The sequence below is a fragment of the Crinia signifera genome, unplaced genomic scaffold (genome assembly GCF_055691185.1).
Source record: "Crinia signifera unplaced genomic scaffold, ASM5569118v1 HAP2_SCAFFOLD_571, whole genome shotgun sequence".
Taxonomy (NCBI): Eukaryota; Metazoa; Chordata; class Amphibia; order Anura; family Myobatrachidae; genus Crinia; species Crinia signifera.
Window position 1 is genome coordinate 34,675 of NW_028142464.1, and position 20,326 is coordinate 55,000.

Sequence of the window (20,326 nt, forward strand, 5' to 3'; positions counted from 1 at the left end):
GTGTCACTTGTAATCTCAGCATAACATGTGGTACAACACTAACAGCAGAGCAAGAGCTGTGGACACTAACAGCACAGCAAGAGCTGTGGCTGCTGCTGCCCTTGGTATGTGTACACTGTATCTGTACACTGTAGCCTGGCCTCAGAGGAAGGCAGTGGCCTCTGTGTCACCTGTAATGGCAGCCGAGCATGTGTACTGACAGCCCAACAAGAGATGTGGCTGCTGCTGCTGCCCTCAGTATGTGTACACTGTATCTGTACACTGTAGCCTGGCCTCAGAGTAAGGCAGTGACCTCTGTGTCACCTGTAATGGCAGCATAGCATGTGTACTGACAGCACTGCAAGAGTCTGTGCAGTGTGCACTGTATCTTACAATGTAACAAAACTGCAAGAGCTGAAGCTGCCCTTGTCCTCTGTATGACCCTGCTGTCTGCAAACTCTTCCCCCAAATCTGCATGTCCACTCTGACTCTGTAATAATGCTAGGGACACCATCTCTTTCTGTAAGAAATGAGGGGTACAAGGCAAAGAGACACTTGTAAGGCTTGCAAGCAGAGGCTACATAAAAATCTCCCCTTGTGGCCTCTGAGGACAAAGGGGACATCACCTCAGTGATCTGAGGAGGCCAGACAGGGCTATCCCTATGGGATGATAACCCAGGGTTAGATGCTGTCTATCACAGTGTTCTCAGATAACAGTGTAAACTGAGTTGTACCTTTCATGCAGGTTACTCTCTGCAGAGCTCTGGAGATTTCACCTGCCAATATACAGTATATACGTATACACTACACACACACAGAGAGAGAGAGAGAGTAGGTATAGGTAACCAGAGATAGAATCACTGGACAGGAGAGACAGTATAAGGAGATGAGCTGCCACAGGCCATAAACAACACCATGGTATATAACACAGGGGTGCTATGACCTAATTTACATACAGCCCAATACTGTCCTACCTTGCTCTAAACCCCACTGTCTGATATCCCAGAACTTGGGGGAGCAGCTGCAGCCATAGATGCAGTTACTGGGAGACTAGGACATGCTGGAGCACAGGACTCCCTAGCAGCAGCAGTCAGGAGCCTCCAGCAGCATGCATGGGGGCCAAGCATATTAAAATGGCCGCCCAATCTGCGTTTTAGCTGGGGAAGCACCTGGTCACTGGGAGCAAACCCCGCTGTACGCTCCCCACCCGGTTAGCTCCGAGTAGGGATCGTGACGCAAGCTGCATCACTCTGGGACAGAGGTCTCAGGAGCCGGGGACCCTGGCGCAAACCGCAAGCAGTGGCGATGGGGTCCCCCCGGCAGCTTCTATGGCGCGCTTTTCAGGAAAAAGACGCGCTGTTTACACCGCCCATTGCCCGGACTCCCCTGCTAGCGGGGAGCCGGGATATACATACCCTGCCTGCTGGCCGGCGGCGGTGAGGCTGTGCGGACTGAGGCGCGGCCGCATGCAGCGGCGTCCAGTCACTCTGGGACGGCGGTCCCAGGAGCCGGGGACCCCCGCGCAGACCGCGAGCAGTGGCGCTGGGGTCCCCCCGGCAGCTCCCGCGACGCAGACAGGCAGTCGGCAGAAGCTGCCTGTCTGTCCTCAATGTTAAAAGGTGTAAAAACAAACATAAATGAAATAAAAATTTCTATTTGCCCTAAGAGGACAAAACTGTTGCACCCAGCTCCCCGGGCACATTCTAAGACTGCCTGGGATGGGGAAGTAGAGGGGAGGAGTCAGCCACACTTGTAAATTTCTTAAAGTGCCCATGCTCCTAGTGGTCGCCCTCTATTCCCCACTGTAACTCCAGTGCCACCTAGTGGATGAAGGAGAAAACTCTTCACTACTGTATAACCGCAGCTCACCGTTACCAATTCTAAACAGTCTCTTGTTACAGTACATCTTCAGTTGTGACACCTGTCAGTATCACACTGACCCCAGGGGTTAATAAACTGCTTTCTGTTCTACCCTGATACTAGTAAATCCCCTAAACTCCAATACTGCTCTAAAACAAACAGTCATATTTATTGTGGGTTTTATTACTGTTTTAATTCAGCTCATCCTGGAAAAGGATTTGTGGCATTGAGAAAACCTCTGCGAGTATTTATAACAGTGTCTTGAGAATAAAACATTAATCTGGTCATGTAATTATAATTATGGTCAAAATAATAGGCAAAATCAGTGCTGGTGGCTGCCAATCGTAAAATATGTGATAACAGAAGTGAATCACTTGCCTCACCACATAATTACTTTTAAGTACGATATAAACAATCAACTAAATATATATTTTTTTGGCATTTTTCAATAAAGAAACTTTTAGCCTAGTGCTGCTGTGAAAAAAATTCTGATACTCTCTCTAGGTCTGTGGGTCCCAACCTCGGTCCTCAGGACCCCCAACAGTCTGCGTTTTCCAGGTCACCCGGCAGGTGCACTCATTATTCACTGACACATTTTAAAAGATCACAGGTGGAGCAAAGTATTTCACCTGTGATCCTGCATGGAGGCCTGGAAAATGTACACTGTTGGGGAGTCCTGATGACCGAGGTTGAGAACCACTGCTCTTGGGTGTTGGGATTTAAAAAAAGTTTGGGAACCACTGTCCTACGCCATACTAGAAAGATGTACCGAAAAAGTTACTTGCAGCCAATCAAGCAGGTCTGAATCACCCTCTACATTTAGTTTTCTGTACTGTTGCTGGAAGTCAGGCAATGTATGGTTCTATCTATATGATGCTTTGAAATAAAAATCATTCTTTAAAAAAAAAAAAACCTTTCAAAAATTCTATAGACTTAATGTTCTATAGAAATATCTCACAAGAAGCATTTAGGCATAGACACGCCCATAGGTTTATTTATTTATTAACAGTTTCTTATATAGCACACACATATTTCACAGCGCTTTACAGAGAATACTTGAACATTCACATCAGTCCCTGCCCCAGTGGAGCTTACAATCTAATCCCTACCACACACACACACATTCCAGGGTTAATTTTGTTGGAAGCCAATTAACCTACCAGTATATTTTTGGATTGTGGGAGGAAACTGGAGTACCAGGAGGAAACCCACGCAAGTATGGGGAGAATATACAAACTCCACACAGAGCCATGGTGGGAATCGAACCCATTACCTCAGTGCTGTGAGGCAGTAATGCTAACCATTACACCATCCGTACTGCTCCATGTGGAGTTAGACACGCCCTTTGGGCACTGTGTGACACGCCCCTTACAAAGGCGCTTGGCGCATCCTACTGTAATTTTCCTGACTGTAGTTTTCAATTGGAGGGAAGTATGTTGTAACCACAAAGAAAAGTGATCTACATCAGATTCATAGACTTGTTAATAGTACCCCTTTTATACCAAAAACGCCAGGTCGCATCTGGGTTTTTGATCCCTGCTTCAAGCCGGGTGTGACCCTGCGTTTGCACCCTTTTACACCACTGTCGCATCCCCCCTGCCGCTTGGAGATTATGTCATCTCCGATCGCCGCCGCCGCCAGCGCTGGGGGCAAGCCCAGCACTAAGGTAATCTGCTGGGCTGCCGCTAGCCCCCGTCCACCCCTTGTCCGGGAGGTGAATGGATGCCGCTCACAGGCATCCATTCACCTCCTCTGCTACTGCTGTCTGCAGGGTATAGCAGACAGCAGTGCAGGCTGCCTGTGACCCCCCCCCCCCCAACCTGCGGACACTGCACCGCGCCCCCCCCCGGGTGGCCCTTTGGGACCGCACCCGACTCGGCTGAAATGATGCGGAGGGGTTACAATGCCTTTTGTTATATTTATTGTGGCACAAACACTCTGGGAAACTGTATATAGGAAAGTAGTGTATGGCGGCGGATGCTGGGAGTAGTAGTATAAGAACTGATAGTGTTAGCAATATGGTCGTATCGTTCATTAGACCCCACCTACTGTATGTGACTGCCAAAACTGGCTTACGCTCTAGAGCAGGCATGTACAACCTGCGGCCTTCTAGCTCCTGTGAAACTACACATCCCAGCATGCCTTGCCATAGTTTTAGCACTCGCTAATAGCAAAACTATGGCAAGGCATGATGGGACTTGTAGTTTCGCAACAGCCGGAGGGCCGCAGGTTGGACATGACTGCCCTAGAACAGTGGTTCCCAACCCTGGTCCTCAAGTACCCCCAACAGTGCACATTTTCCAGGTCTCCACACAGAATCACAAGTGATATAATTAGCTCCACCTGTGGATCTTTTAAAATGTGTCTGAATAATGAGTGCACCTGCTGGGTGACCTGGAAAACGTGCACTGTTGGGGGTACTTGAGGACCACGGTTGGGAACCACTGCCCTAGAATGTCATGTGCATGATCTAGGGATCCATCGTCTTGGACAGAGATAAAAGAAGAAGATTAAGAAGCATTTAGAGCAGTTTCTGTTGTTTTACAGCTGCGCTAGCATAATGCCGGGAGATGATTGCTTGGTTCTTTGTCAATATCCTCTCTGGGAGAAGCAACCGCAGGCCGCTTTCAGGGGGTGTGGCGGAACAGACTCAACATTAGACCCCGCCCCCAGCCAACTTATACTGTAATTTGGCTTCTAATTGTGGTTTTACCTAACATTTACTGACTACCGGTACTCTGACAAGGGAGCGAGCGCAAAGAAGCCCCGTGCAGGTTCGGTGGCTCATCGGGCATTTAGCAGTCGGGATTCCAATGTCGGTATAGTGACTGTCGGGGGGCATCCGGCTCTTGTTATCATCTTTGTGCTTAATTCAATCTTATCCTCATGTATGTAACCCGAGAATGGGAGGTTTATCAGCTGCATCATTATTTCTCTTTCCTCCACTAGGTGACACTGGAGAGTTACAGTGGGGAATAGAAGGGCGACCACAGGGCACTTTAGAATAAATTATCAGTGACTAACTCCTCCCCTTCTACTTCCTCTCCTAGGCAGTCTTAGCATGTGCCCTGCGGGAGCTGGGCGCATTGTTAGCTCACTCTTGGGCTTTTCTAATTTTTTCTTTATTTTTCCGGATTTTTAAGATCTACACAGGCAGATAGTCCCTGTCCCTATCTGCCTGCGACGAGGGCGCTGTTGAGGGACCGGTTGCAGCTGCTTGCAGCTTGCCTCCGGAACCTGGCTGACAGAACCACCGTTCCGGGGTCCCCGGCGCCGCTGCATGCAGCGCGCCTCGCGGACCCGCAAGCCTCGGCGCGTACAGCAGCTACAGGGGTAAGTATGCCCCCGGGTCCCTGTTAGCAGGGAACCAGGTGGGATTGCTCTAAAAGCGCGTCTCAGTACTTTGAGAGTACAGCGCGGCTCAGTTCTGTGAGAGTACAGCGCGGTCAGACAGGCAGGTAGCACCCTGCCCTACCTGCCTGCAAGGGGACCACAGTAACAGAGAATCCGGTCGCCGCTGCATGCAGCGTGCCTCGCGGACTTCCTTCAGCCACAAGCATGGCAGGGATACGTATACCCTGGCTCCCCACTAGCGGGGTAGCCAGGTAGATGCATTGGCGGTTTATCCAGCTGCAACTATAGCATAATAATAGAGTACAGTATTTTATTTTCTTTGTATACTCTATTATTATGCTATAGTTGCAGCTGGATACCAGCATTAAGATCTCCAAGGGATCCATTTGCACACTTTTGTACAGTTTGTCAGTAAGACCGCTATCCGGAGTGAAAACTTACATTCACTATCCATTTACCTAAGGGTATGTACATTCTCAGTATTGAAAAAGTAACTACTTAATTGTGTATATACTAAATTAGTAATATGGCCTTTCTCCACCACCTAGAAAGTTACCCCTGAGGAAGTCATTTTTTTTGACGAAACGCCTTGGGAGTTTTTTCCTGATTATATCGATTCGACCAACTGACTGCATACAAGCAAAAATGTTTTTACTTTGTTTTTAAATTAATTGTATTAAATACTGTTGTACAGTGACCAATCGATATATTTTCTTGATCCTTCTGGTGGTGGATCTCCATAAAATAGTGGCGCGTCTTCTATCTTTTTTCTTCTATTCCCCACTTCCCCTGCTAACAGGGGGGACTGACAGAGTGCTGCCCAATCTACTTTATCTAGCGCATTGAAAGGGTACCCCACTCTTTGTTCTATATATATATATATATATATATATATATATATATATATATATATATATATATATATATCCGGAAGGGCCGTCACTCTGGACTGAAGTGAGCTGAGATGTGTAGCTTGCCCCGGTGCCAGCTTTCAGAGGGCAGCCACAATGAACTGCCCACAGAATACTATGACGAAATGAATGGGCACTCGAGGACTCACAAATGCTGGTGAAATCAAAAGGCCGTGTTTATTCCATACGTGGTCTTACAGGCGTCAACGTTTCGGGGGCCGGACCCCCGTCGTCAGGACAAAATGCAGACAGGGTGAAGTACAGAATAAAGTGCAAGTGCATGGGTATTTATAAGACATGTTAACAAATAGGCGCTAACTTACCCCCTCCCTGTAGCCGTCCCCCACGAGCATCCACAGGCCGGTTTCCGGAGTACTGCGCACAGCAGTGACGTCACCACGTTCGGCGGCGTCCAGCTGACCGCGCGTCATCACGGTCGTCATCACGCGGTGACGTGGGTGGGCTGGGAAAGAGATTGCAGCTCACATTAGCATGAATACAAGTATCGTGCTACAGAAGTCATAAAGCAACAAAGGCATCCATACATACACAAAACTTCAGAGGATGCAAGTGAATAAAAAATGCAAAAAAACAAGTGGACATGACCATATTATGACTACATAGTGACATCTAGTGGCTAAAAATGAGAAGACATATATAATAAAAAACGAACATTTAAAAAGGGTATACGTATAAAAAGATAACTGCGTGCGGCCCCGAATTGGAGCCGTACTGGGCAAAAGTCAAAGTGCATATGCTGGGTGAGGTGCAAACCCTATGGCGTGAGTAGTTTAAATGCAATCTGAGTCCCTGCTGGGTATCTATAATAAGCAAAAACAGCCCTGTGTGGGGTGATGCAGCCAGCATCACTGTATGCGCATAGCACCAGAAGCCAGAAATTGCAACAACAGAATGCCAGCATCTTGTATATTATATGTTATCCTGGTGTGTCACCTGGACACCGATAAGGCTGGGGGACTGGTGTCACACAGTGGGATGACAAGTACCTTTAACAAGGGGGAGAGAAAAGGAAGAAGGAAGACATGATTGTGTGTTAGTGGACCAAAATGGTTACAAAAAATGATGTAGGCCAAGTGTGTCATTAAGGCCTTTAGGGTGTAGTGTGTCCATTTTGTAAATCCACTTGGACTCAAGCTGCAGAAGCTGTTTGGAACGGTTGCCACCCCGTATGTGTACCGGCACGTGGTCTATGATCTTATATTTGATCATTGCCATGTTATGTTTGGCCTTGGCGAAATGCCTGGTCACTGGTTGCTCCCCTGAGCCAGAATGAAGGGCTGCCCGTATGGCACAATCGGTCTTGCCGATGTAATGTATTCCACATGGACAATAAATGATGTAGATAACAAATTTAGTCGTGCACGTGAGGGGCCATCTGATTTAAAAAAAAATTACCCGTATAGAGATGTGCAACTTCGGTGCAAGCTGTCACGAAGCTGCATGTTGTGCAGCCTAGGCACCGGTAACAGCCCATTCTGGTGGGTCTGATTTGTCTAGAAGGGGTGTCAAAATTTGTAATCTCGGTCTTGACCAATAGGTCCTTCAAGTTTGGGCCGCGCTTGTAGCTCGGCATCAGCTTGGTGTCTTTGAACACCGGTAGCTCGGGATCCGAACGCACAATTTTTCACCAGTTTTTTACTCTGCTGGTGGTTTCTCGGCTGGCAGAGCTAAAGTCATTAACCCATGGAATACATGGCTTTATGACTTTAGGTGTTGCACCTGTGATAAGAGTGATGCGCTCACACACCAGAGCCCTGGCCTTGGCTTTAAGTAGGCCCTGTCTGGGGTAGCCTCTGTCCTCGAACTTCTGCTGCATGATGTCCAGTTGGTGATGGGTTTCAGAGTCGGTATCAGTGATCCTGCATACTCTCAAAAACTGAGTATGGGAGACTCTCCACCGTGTTGCCTGGGTGCGAGCTGTTGTGTCTAAGTATAGTATTGCGATCTGTCGGTTTAGCATACAAAGAAGTGTGTGTAAATCCCAAAAATACAAATGTGTAAAAAATAGGCGTATTTCTGCCTACGAATCCATTTTGGTACATTTCCCCCGATGTATACATAGTATATATATATACACGCTATACTGCTGTTCTGTTCTCAAAGACAACATGAAGCATATATATCACTTGTGGAGCCGATATTTATGGTACAACACGCCCCTGTAATTCTCACATTCATAGAGATCCCACAGCACATCTCCCCCATGTGTTAGAGCCTGACATCTCCGATTTACAAACATGATCATTAGCGATCAGTTTGACCATGTTATTATTGTATACAGAGATCCATATGTAACACACCCGTCCGGATCCCTGTGTTAACACCATACAATTGTCACGCTAGATGCGGTGACATCTCCTTCACATCACTTCTTAAACATTGCTCGGGCAGTAGTCCCGTGGCATCTGAAATTTACACTTCAAACTTGCACCATTTTTTAACATTGTTTTACTGTTTTAATGTAGGTTATTTATGTTCCATTTATGTGTTGTTATAGGCAGAAGCCAAACCCGGATCCTGGAGCAGAGGTTGTCATACAGAAGTGGGCGATACGGTGGGGTCACCATAGCAACCCATCTACAACAGAGGGGAGCGTGATGATGCAGTGAGGCTCCGCCCACTGACATCCGCCCGCACCGGAAGCCGCACTGGACGCAACCGGGACGCTCCACGTACGGGAATGGTGAGTATGCACATGCTGTATGTATTTAAATGTTTGCTGTGTCACCCGCACGCGTTGTACACCTTGACAAAGGGGTATCCAGTCCCCGAAACGTCGGTCACCTCCAATAAACACATTGTTAAGCCCACGGAGTGCCGCTGCCTGCTTGGATAATTCCTTAGATAGATAGATACCAGAAAGAACCCCCACTGGGGGAATAAACAGCACTCACCAGTCTGTAGTTCAATGGAGGTACAACCAGGAGGTAATCCAAAGTTTATTTTCTGCAAGAGAGATCTTCTGACGTTTCGGTCCCCGCTGGTACCTTTATCAAGGCAGCCACTGTGTCAAATAGTCGCAACTTAAATCTGTGTGGGAAGGGGGATATATAGCCTTTGAGTATAAAGAAATATAAAAATATATGATACAGCCAGTACAGGATATGGCGGGTGAGCCAGTGACAGGGACTATAGAGAGGTAGGGCAGGGGGATCAGAGGCGGTCCTGCAGCGATGCATAACCCACAACAGAGAGAGCCGGCACCGGGAAGGGTGATCCCTGGAGAGGACAAGGGCCTGTGCAGTGCTGTGAGCTGCTAACCTGTAAGGAGCGGAGGCTGCGCAGCTGTGAGACCAGGAATGGCGCCAGGAGAGCCAGGCTCCTCCAAGTCCCCTACTGCTGCCACCTGCCAGAGGGAAGGGAACCGCGCTGCCCCCACTAGCTGCCAACCACAGGAGGAGCCCCAAACCCGGAGAGAACAGAATGATGTGTGCTGCCGAGGTGTCCTACATAGTGCCTGCCTGTGGAGGAGCCGAGAGGGTGAAGACTAGAACCTCATGGAAGAAGGTGCTGAGGGGGTAAATTACCTGGGAGCACACCCAGCCGGAGGATTCTCCTGAAGTTGCTCCGAAGAAGATAGAGGACGCAGCAAGTGGAGACCAAGGTGCGCAGGCACCGCGGAGGACACCCGCTCTCGAGGAACCAGGACTGGAGGACATGCAAAGGACCCCTAGCTGGAGACCTGTAGAAGCCCCCTCAGTGGTGCGGAGCTGCCCCTAGAGATGCCTGCCCGAAAGTAAGTTAAGAACACGATGTAACATCAAGGACAGGAGCTGCTCAGAGGACAGGTGACAGCCCAGCGGAGGAGAGGATAGAGGAGGATCCCCAGCCTGATAGGAGCCGGGGGTGGAAGCAGAGGCCGACCCAGAACAGCACAACAGGCGGAGCAGAGGACGACCCAGCACCTCCTGCTGCAGGAGCCGAGGACACGGGACACAAGGCAGACGTCAGGCTCATGGCAGATGCTGTGCGGCTGTGGTACAGGTATATGTGCGCTGTTGTGTGTTTATGCTGGGCGTTATGGGTAATAGAGGAGGTTTCTTTTTTAGGATGTCGGTATGTGGTAGACTCGCTAGTTATAGGATGTGTAGTATGCTAGGGTTTGTGGTTATAGTGGATGTATTTGTGTATGCAGGGCACCATTTGCGGATGTACTAAAAGGATGATCACAAAAAGGGATGATCGGGATGATTGCCTGCAGTTCCTATTCGCACCACTAGATGTCACAATTTTTTTTACTTCAACTGAGAATTTGTATGTTGGACACTGGTTGTGTATCCTGGACAGTCGCTAGAATAGGTAATCAGCGCTCAGTATCATTCTGTGGAGTTTTCGTAGCTTCTTAAAAGAAGCTGTAAGCGCTGCACAGGGAGGCCAGGCAGCGTCTCCCCTGTGCACAGTGAGCTGACAGGACGCGCTTCTGTCAGCTCCTGCTGTGCTAGCAGTGTGAGGATTCACTAATGAGAATCCTCACACTGTGCCTACCTAGCTAGTGTAAAAGTTAATAAAATAATAAAAACCCTAACTAACTCTACTCCTTCAGCTGCTCCGGCAGCCCTTTAGAATAGCACCCACTCCAGTGGGCACCTAACACGAACTGAGGAGTCTGGGATGCAGTAGGGGAGGAGCCTACCCTCCAAAAGCTTTAGGATAGGTGCCTGGCTCCTGCGGACCCTCCTACATTCCAATGTGAAGCTGTGTCACCAGGACCATTGAAAGAGAAAAGTATGTGCTGCACATACTTTTTGTACTTGCTTTTCATCGCATTGTATGCACAACGCATGTACAAGGATGAATGCGATGCGTGCTATTTAAGCTCAAAATGCACGCCCGCATCGAGACGTGTATGGGCACCTTAAGTCAGAGAGAACCTGAGAATTCTGACTGGGAAGTGCAATTAACAGGTCAGATGTGGACTGCTGCTTTGAAGTTGGATATCTCCATTTCCCCAGGGCCGATTTTAAAAATTCTGGTATCCCTGGAAAAAGGGGATCCTCAGCTATCAGAGTATGGCCCTTATACACCTGGGGCCCCAGAGCAAGTGCCCATTAAGCCCATACGAAAAGACCGCCCTGGTCCCGGTTCGCTGACATCATCCGGGGGCGATTATGCTGTGTACACACGGGGGCGATAGGGGCTGAAATAGCTGGGAATATGGTTGCTGAGCGACCATATTGCCAGTGATTGGAGTGTGCACCAGCGATAAATCGCCGGGTGCGCGCTCCCGTTTTCACAAAACGGGACACTGGGCAATATGATTGCTGATATGATTGCTAGCAATATATTGCCAGCGATCATATTGCCCCGTGTGTACGCACCTTTATTCCTAACAATTTTGCTGCACCCGTCATCTTGAAACGTGCACATGTCCCTTTGTTGATGAATTTACAAGACTGCCTAATTAGAGCAATAATTGATATTTGCGTGGAGATTAATAACAGTATTACAGACACACATGCTATGACCGATAACACACACGTAACAGACTTATTTTAATTTTTTTTCTAATGCACTTTATTTCACATTTATCACTTTTCACTTATGTTTTTAATATTTCGCTGTCCTTAATAAATGATTCAATAAACATCATGTTTTAGCCAATTCTCTGTTTCTTGGGTCACTTTATTAATGTACCTATAACATTAATCAGAACATTAATATATGCTAACCTAGATTGCCCCTTGTAGGAATACTTTATCTTTCTTTGCTTCCAAGTCTAATACATATTCCTGGGTGCGCCTCCCCCATTACCAATTGATACTTAATATAGTAATGCAGGGGTGAGATAGCTATACCAATTACAGGCCGTTCGGATTGATAGCCTCTATCTATTAACCTGTATCAGCGATATCAGATGGTCGACAGTCATCAGGTCGACATACTGCAAAGTCGACATGGGTCTAGGTCGACAGGTCATTAGGTCAACATGGTCTAGGTCGACTGGGTTTTTCACTGGATTTTTGGGGTTTTTTTTGAGCCGACATGTGCCGACAGGCGGAATTTCATGCCCTACCATCCACTAGGGCAGGCGTTCCCAACCACGGTCCTCAAGGCACACCAACAGTGCAGGTTTTAGTGATATCCAGGCTTCAGCACAGATGGATTAATCCAAATCACAGGTACTAATTAAGACACCTGTGCTCAAGCCTGGATATCATTAAAACCTGTACTGTTGGTGTGCCTTGAGGACCGTGGTTGGGAACGCCTGCACTAGGGTGTGGTGGGAGAATAACATAGAGTGCCAAGCACAGCCAGACATGCGAGGGGATGCGGTGCACTTAATCCTGTGTCCATGTTGACTGTGTCGGCATTCGGGTAAAAAAAAAAAGTACAAAACCCTATGTTGAGCTAGACCATTTTGACCTAATGCTTTTTTGGACCAAATGACCTGTTGACCTTGACCCATGTCGACCTTGCAGTATGTTGACCTAATGACTGTCGACAATCTTTAGGTCGACCATATGATCCTTACCTGTTTCAGCAAGGGGTGTGAGGCCAATTTCTCTCTTTCTCTCCAGGGAATGGAGAAATATCTGTGTTTAGAGCCAGACTAGAATCACGTCTGCCCGCAGACAATAGATCGGGTATCATTTTTTTATTTTTTTTTATGTATGTTTGACAAAGGCCATACACTTCACTGGAGGCGAAGATCCGCAGACGAAGGCCAGAGCATACAGCTAATTGCTGCCGATCCTACTATTAAAAAAGAAAAAGGAATGTATTGTATACACAGAACATCGAACATGCCTTCCAACTTTTACCAATAGATCAGTGGGACCTGCATGCAGCTGGCCCTGGAAAGGGGCGGGACTATGTGCAACGGGGGCGGGACCGGGCATCGAGGCCCCGGGTTTTCCATCCTCTTTGCCAGCGTACCCAGCCCCGTCTCTCCTTGCTGCGCACGGCACCTATCCAGCAATCACCGGCTGCTCCACAAAGCAGAGCAGCCATGATCACCTCCCCTCAAGGGACATCAGGGCAGGCTCCAAATAGCGGGACCATACCACTGTAATCAGGACAGTTGGGAGGAATGCTATAAATACATTATCATGTAGCGCCTATTATTCCTGTTGTCCGACTCTACCTGTATGACTACATGTGAAGGAAAACACAGAGGCTGCTTCTTTTGCCCAACGTTTGGGAATTTATGATATTTTAGTTTTCGGAACTTGTCTCCTGTCCTACATAACAGTTTATAGACGCTGTGACCAGGGGTGAGGGTCATTAAGTCGACAGTAATTAGATCTTTTGGTCGGCAGTGAAAAGGTCTACATATGAAAAAGATCGACCTGGTTTAAATTGACGCTGAAAACGGTCAACACAATCCAAAAGGCTGCATGAAAAAAGGTCAACACAGGAATAGGTCGACATGAGTTATTAAAGAAAATTGTGTATGTGGAAATCTGCTGACACGGGCACTGTATAAGTGTACAGCGACACGGACACACAGCTCCAATTTCTATTCACTTTTTTCTTAATGCACTTTTTTAATTTTAACCTATTTTGCTGTTTTGTGCCAATGAATAAACTGTATATTTAGAACAATTGGTCTGTACACAGACTCCGTCCAGCCCCCACTTAAAGTTATTCCTCCTGGTTATATATGGTGGCTAATTATTAATATTATGTAGTTTGAGCAGAAAATATTGTGGTATCAGTGGATGAGTCAAAAACTCAGGCTGCTCCCGGATCCGAAGGCGCTACACCCCACGCCCCTGAAACAGCAGACACTGGAGGAGGATTCGAACCCGTGGTGGCTCAGCCTGAGTGGCTGTCCCAGACGCTGAACTAACGGTACACGCCACTGTACCAGCCACTCATACACGGACTGTTCGTGTATCTCGTAGCTACAATGCAGTGACGTCATTCACGCTGTGCCGCACCATCGCCACCTATTGGCAGCTGCTGGAACTACACCTGGCACATAATGCATCGTCATCACTGCTGCTCCCCCTACATGAGCACTCTGCCGGCTTTTCTGATGGAGGCAGTCACTGACTGGGACGCCATGCCCCTGCGTAGAAGAAGCAGCTGGTAAGTGCACATGTGCAGAACACCCCCTGAGCATTGAGCAACCTGTGGGTGAGGACTGGAGCTCAGTCTGTATGTTGGTCATGTATGTGACTCCCACAGGGCTGCTGCATGGTGCTCCTGGGGATATCTATGTGTATGGGCATACCAGTGTATCCTCAGCAGCGCTACTCTATGGCTCAGGTTGTAATATCTCAGCCCCAGTGCTGTCTGCATTATTATACACTGTAAATTATCTATCTGCTTTCCCAAAGTGTGACACAGGTGTATATAGACCAGATTATAATCTATGGGAAGCCTCTGTGTGTATACCATATGTTCTCTCTCTGCTGCAGTAGCTATGCGCGCTTTGCTATGTTCTATGATAATAAACACATGTGAGTGTAATGGTAAATATGTGCCCGGCATGCCAATGTGGTGAGATACAGGTGAGCCAAACCGTACAGGCTAGCAAACTACACGTAGCCATTAGTGCAGATGTAGGATAACTGGGCATACTGTATATAGGCTGGGATCACTGCTGCGTTCAGGTGACACCAAGTACATGTCACCCGCCGGGATTGCTTGCTGGATGGTTATACAGGGATTATTGTCACATTAGTTATACTGTAGTCTAAAGTGTATACTGTATTATCTACCATCCTAATGGGGCATACACACAGGGGGCGGGATGTACTAAAGGGAAAATGTGATAAAACGGGGGTTTTACCGCATTTTCCTTTGTACCATTACCCGTCCGCCCCATCTCCGCCTGGCAGGGTATCTCCACCTCTGGGTGGCGATACCCTATAGATGCCTATGGGCTTCTATCGCCGCCCGCCGTCCTTGCGACCCATCCTCCATCGATCTACTCCTCCCTCAGCAGGTGTCACAGCCGGGAGGACATCCGGCTGTAGGGAGGAGGAGGAGAGGCAGGGGGACACTGACAGCCGCCAGGATGTGACGGAGACCCCCGCACACCACATTACAGGTATCGCGGGGGTCTCCGTCACCGCTACCCAATGCTAGCCGCATATGTTAGTACATATGCGGTAGCATCGCGGCGGCTGGCGATTTACATTAATACATCCCGCCCAGGGGGATATGAGGCTTATTTCTAAGTGATCTGACTAGATCGCTTAGAAATGAAAAAAGGATCACTCCACGTGTATACCCTCTGGTGATGACGATTGCGCGGTCCCGCGCGTCGCTGTTGCTTTACTAGATTTACACTGCTTCCAGTTATAAATCTAGTCATCGCCAATGTTCTCACACCAGAGAACACTGGCCCTGACAGATTGTTCAGTACACAATGCTGAGCCATCTGTGCTTAACTGCAAATTTAGCACAGAGGCTCACTTGCACTGTGTGTGCACAGCTTTAGGGATGGACGTCTTTGCAATTGATGACAATAGTGCAACTGCCCATTGATTGTGGCACACTATGCAATGGATGACCATCAATGTTTTTACCTATTGATGGTGATCCATTTTCTTTGACTGATTGGATTGTGGGCCAATCAAAACATGTAGGCGGTGCTTCATGAGTGTTGGGGCAGAGCTATGCTGGTGGTAAGGGTTGCTGGTCTTACTGTACTGCATATTAAAATAATAATAATCTCTTATATATTTGGCTACATCTGTCAGTCAAAGTGTGTCTGAAGCTGTAACGCTGGGTGGAGCCTCTGACTCACATGTTACACAGCAAAGACACAGCTACTCACCAGGTGAGCGCCCCACACCTCCATACCTCCCAACATGAATGCTCTGTTTGTGGACTTCCATCTTAATTTATGATTGTCATCACCTGTTTTAAACAGGGTAATTGAAGAAAGGTGTTTAAGCACAGGTGATGGTAATCCATAAATTAAGAAGAAAGTCCAGAAACAGAACAATGTGTCCCTCCCCCCCATTCACAGCAACCTCACGATTAAATGGCACATGCAAAACACTGACGCGGCTATGGTCGACAATGAAAAAGGTTGACATGAGTTTTTGAAGATTTATTTTTCACTTTTTCAATGTTTTCATATTCATTCTCATGTGTCGACATGGACACCAATGAAGTGCCACACTTATGTCAACATTTACATGTGTTGACCTTTCTGTGTTGATTTTTCTTGTGGCGATTCGCGGCACACCCCGGCGACCCCCCCTCCCGCGATTCACAGCACACCCCCCCCAATTCGCGGCGACTCCCGCGATTTGCGGCCCCACCCCGTGACACCCCCCCTCCTGCGAGTCGTGGCACCCCGCGACCCCCCCCCTCCCACGATTTGTGCCAGCCCCCCCTTCCTCGCGGTACCCCCCACCCCCCGCGACCCCCCCTACCGCGATTCCCCTCCCTGTCATTGCGGCAACCCCCCGCCCCTGCGACCCACCCTCCCACGATTCACTGCAACCCCCCGCGTCCCCCCCTCCCACGATTCGCGGCACCCACACCCCCCCCCCCGCAATTCACGGCATCCACCCCCGACCCCTCCGCCCGTGATTCGCGGACACACCTCACCTCCTCCCTCCCCCCCACCCCGCTCGCGATTCACGGCAACCCCAGGATTAAATGGCACATGCAAAACACTGACACGGCTATGGTCGACAATGAAAAAGGTTGACATGAGTTTTTGAAGATTTATTTTTCTTTTTTCAATGTTTTCATATTCATTCTCATGTGTCGACATGGACACCAATGAAGTGCCACACTTATGTCAACATTTACATGTGTTGACCTTTCTGTGTTGATTTTTTCTTGTAGCAATTTTTTTACAGTGACAACTATGTGCACGTAAACCTACACATCATCAACCAATTCTTTGTATAATATATAACACCTGTTCTGTTTTACTGTAGGTGTTTTAAGTCAGATCTTTTACTGCTACTATTACTGTTTATGTAAATGCATTCTGAATGACAGCAACATCCTACCATCCTTCTACAAGAATATATAACCAACTAGGTGATTTATCGCGCCCCGTGCCCCCCCCTCCCGCAATTCATGGACCCCCCGCGCACCCCCCCACACACACACACACACACACCCCCCTCCCGCAATTCACAACCCTCCCTCCCGCAATTCACGCCCCCTCCCACGCTTTGCGGACCCCCGCCCTCACCCGCGATCCGCGGACACCTGCGCCCCCTCCCTCCCTTGATTCACGGCACCCCCCACGCCCCTCCCACAATTAACGGCACCCCTAAGCCCCTCTTTAGTCCCCCGTATACTCACACACCCCTATCACTACCCAGCTTCCTGCTCTCCTGAACCGTAACTTCCACCACTGGGGAGTCGCTGACGCTGTTTTGCCCACATGCCCCTATCATGCCTCATAGCCCAGCCTCCTGCTCTCATGTACCCTAACTCCCACCCAGTAGGAGGAGACACTGACTCAGGGCCACCATCCTGTACTCCTGTACTGCCACACTGGACCCTCACCCACTGGCAGAAGCTGCACAGTATCTCCCATACTCCTCTTTAGTCCCCCTTATGTCCACACACCCCTATCAATACCCAGCCTCCTGTTTTCCTGTGTCGTGACCTCCGCCAGTGGGGAGCCGCTGACTCAAAAACACCCTACTATATTATTGCACACACACCTAAACAACATGCACACACAGCCCCCACACCCACAAATGTCACTGTACCATCCACACTATCAATGTACATCTTACTCTGTAACCGCTTTTTAATTAAACAAAACAATACAATACACACCCCCTTCCAAATCATATGCTCTCTATTTAACACATTTCACCTATAACTCAAGTTGCAATACAGGCCATCTTTCATACAATTCTAACCATCTTTCTCATATACGAATGTTCACAAATTAAGGGGGTGCAGCCCCTTACGACGGAGTGAAGAGCGCCCGTAGGGCGCGATGAATCACCTAGTAAAAAATATATATATAATTTATGTAAGGTGCTAAACAACATATAATGGTGATTCAATTGTTTTGTGCACCCGTAGCTCTTGCCTAATGTAGTGGGAGCTAATGAATTGTTCGCAGCACTTGCCCTGGTCTTGTTGGCTGCATTTTTGCGCCCTAAATAAACTAGATGCAGCTTATTGCCCTACTGTGCGCGAAGGGTGCGAGGAGAAATCCAGGTGACGTGCAGCCTGGGAGTCGGGTCACCAAACAATTGACTTTGATTTTAAAGCTCGTTTGTCACTGAGCGCCCTTTAGCTGTTTTGAAACTACACATCCCAGCATGCCTTGCCATAGTTTTAGTATTCCCTAATAGCAGAACTGTGGCAAGGCATGATGGGACTTGCAGTTTCGCAACAGCTGGCGGGCCATAGTTTGGACATGATTGGTGTATTGGGTTCGTTAGCTGTTCACTAGCCTTTTGCACAAACCACTTTGGCACATATGGAGATGTAATCTCTTTATTAGTCTTTTTATTAGTCTTGCACTCTACTATTACATATAATGCATGCCTTGACACCGTTTCACCGTTCGTGACACCCAAAATGTCGTTAAAATATTTGTTCCAACCAGATTGTTGCTCGGAAAATGTCCAAACTTTTTTTATTTCTTTACATTTTTGAAATACACAAAAAAGGGATTTTTGTAAGAACTTACCGTTCGAATCCCTTTCTCTGATATGGTCCTGGTGACACAGCTCAACACTGGGATGTAGGAGGGTCCGAAGGAGCCAGGCACCTATCCTAAATCTTTTAGAGGGTAGGCTCCTCCCCTACTGCATCCCGGACTCTTCAGTTCAATCTTTCAAAGCCACTGGAATACATTAACTCAGTACAAACGCCTGCACATATTATATGCACATTTTTTAACAATAATTGTTACTTTAACCAATTAAACATGAACATCATGAACACTGGCATACTTACTGAGCGTAAGGGAGGGATCGCTGTGTCACCAGGACCATATCAGAGAAAGGGATTCGAACGGTAAGTTCTTACAAAAATCCCTTTTTCTCTTTCAATGGTCCTGGTGACACAGCTCAACACTGGGACGTTCCAGAGCCGGTCCTTTGTGTGGGTACGCTCAGGTCTGCAGCTCTCATCACTGCTCGCCCGAATGATGCGTCCTCCGACGCGAACTCATGGAACCTATAGAATTTGGCATAGGTATGAACAGATGACCAAGTGGCAGCCCTGCAAACCTGCTCAGCTGTTGCCCCATGTCGAACCGCCCAAGAGGTGGCAACTGACCTGGTGGTATGCGCATTTATCCTTGCCGGAACAGGCCTTCCAACTTTAGTGTATGCAAAAGCTATCACAGAGCGCAACCACCTAGCAATGGTCTGCTTAGATGCCGGCCAACCAATCTTGTGTATGTCATACAACACTAACAAGGTGTCAGTCTTTCTGACACTCTTAACTCTGTCCACATAAATGCGTAATGCACGCACAACATCCAAATTCTCAATTTGTCCCTTTTTCTAGAACCCTCTGGGGGTTGAAACACAGGTAGAACTATCTCCTGGTTTAGATGGAAAGCAGAGACTACTTTTGGTAAAAACTGAGGTACCGTCCGAAGAACTGCCCTATCCTCATGAAATATCAAGAAAGGAGACTTGCATGACAATGCTCCTAACTCTGACACCCTCTTCGCTGATGCCACTGCCAACAAGAATACCAGCTTCCATGTGAGAAACTTAAGGTCCGCCGACCTTAATGGTTCAAAAGGTGCCTTCTGAGGCGAGAGAGAGAGAGAGGGTGAGGCGAGAGAGAGAGAGAGAGAGGGTGAGGCGAGAGAGAGAGAGAGGGTGAGGCGAGAGAGAGAGAGAGGGTGAGGCGAGAGAGAGAGGGTGAGGCGAGAGAGAGAGAGAGAGAGAGGGTGAGGCGAGAGAGAGAGAGAGAGAGAGGGTGAGGCGAGAGAGAGAGAGAGAGAGAGGGTGAGGCGAGAGAGAGAGAGAGAGAGAGAGGGTGAGGCAGAGAGAGAGAGAGAGGGTGAGGAGAGAGAGAGAGAGAGAGAGAGAGAGGGGGTGAGGCAAGAGAGAGAGGGTGAGGCGAGAGAGAGAGTGAGGCGAGAGAGAGAGTGGAGAGAGGGTGGAGAGAGAGAGGAGAGAGAGAGAGGGTGGAGAGAGAGAGGGTGGAGAGAGAGAGAGGGTGGAGAGAGAGAGGGTGGAGAGAGAGAGTGTGGAGAGAGAGAGGGTGGAGAGAGAGAGAGAGGGTGGAGAGAGAGAAAGAGAAAAGGAGAGGGGGTGTGGAGGAGGGGAGTGAAGGAG

General features: G+C 48.3%; 1 long non-coding RNA gene across 2 annotated transcripts in view; it reads right to left on the reverse strand.

The window, feature by feature from the left end:
* LOC146055756 (uncharacterized) overlaps window positions 1-20,326 on the reverse strand; it is a 59,914-nt gene that overhangs the window by 32,284 nt on the left and 7,304 nt on the right. The window contains exon 1 of one of the 2 annotated variants that reach the window (XR_014468908.1): window positions 6,428-6,504. The exons of the other annotated variant lie outside the window; for it this stretch is intronic. This is a non-coding gene — a long non-coding RNA (uncharacterized LOC146055756). Of the gene's footprint in view, window positions 1-6,427; window positions 6,505-20,326 lie in introns of those variants that run through there. 2 annotated transcript variants of the gene reach the window in all.